The sequence below is a fragment of the Egretta garzetta genome, unplaced genomic scaffold (genome assembly GCF_000687185.1).
Source record: "Egretta garzetta isolate BGI_Z169 unplaced genomic scaffold, ASM68718v1 scaffold27, whole genome shotgun sequence".
NCBI classification, from domain to species: domain Eukaryota; kingdom Metazoa; phylum Chordata; class Aves; order Pelecaniformes; family Ardeidae; genus Egretta; species Egretta garzetta.
The window spans coordinates 3,734,525-3,735,417 of NW_009260400.1; positions in this window are offsets into that span (position 1 = coordinate 3,734,525).

The window sequence follows — 893 nt, forward strand, 5'->3', positions numbered from 1 at the left end:
TCCTCCTCTGTTGCCATCTAAATGTCTCTTGTTCCCACCATACGATATACTCAATCCTTCCCAATTCCTTTGGTGAGGGCAGCTGAGGAGGTTGATACCATGTTCCTCATAGTTTCATTCTACTGTGCCTTGCTTGTTCATTTTCTGAACTGCTCCTTGCTTCTTACTTCTCATGTTCTGGCACCGGTTTCTCCACAGGTCACAGTCCCTTCAGGGGTTTTACCTGCTCTTGCACAGGAAAGTGGCTGCTCCAGAGGCCACTCTCCTTTTGGGAGGGTTCCTGCTCCAGCATCTGCTCCTCCATGGGAGACACTCACTTCAGGGGTTGTACTTGCTCTGGTATGGACTGCCTCATTCCAGCAGAGCAGCTCCAGTCATCTCCCCAACAATGTTCCCTGCCACGTGTCTTTTTTCAGTGTCCCCACTCATGTCTTTCCTTTCCCGTGTTCGCATGTGTGTACTCACATGTCTCCTCTCAGGTCTCTGTCACAGGTGAATTATTAAGAGAAATCATCATTGTGGGGTTAAATAAAAAAATTTATTAATGATTATGCAACGATCAAATGGTAATGAAATGATTGAATGAAAATTAAATGGTAATCAAATGGTGATTAGGAAATAATTGAATGGTAATTAAACATTGATTTGACAATGATCATTTAAACAATAATTTAGATGGTGATTAGATGGTGGTCAAACACTCTACTTACTAAACTTCTGTGAGTTAAGCTACAGCTGGATATATAAATGTCTAACCTAAACCTGCCCTGGAGCAACTTCAGACCATTCCCCCTCGTCCTATCATCCGTTACCAGGGAGAAGAGGCCGACCCCCACCTGGCTACAGCCTCCTTTCAGGTAGTTGTAGAGGGCAATAAGGTCTCCCTTGAGCCT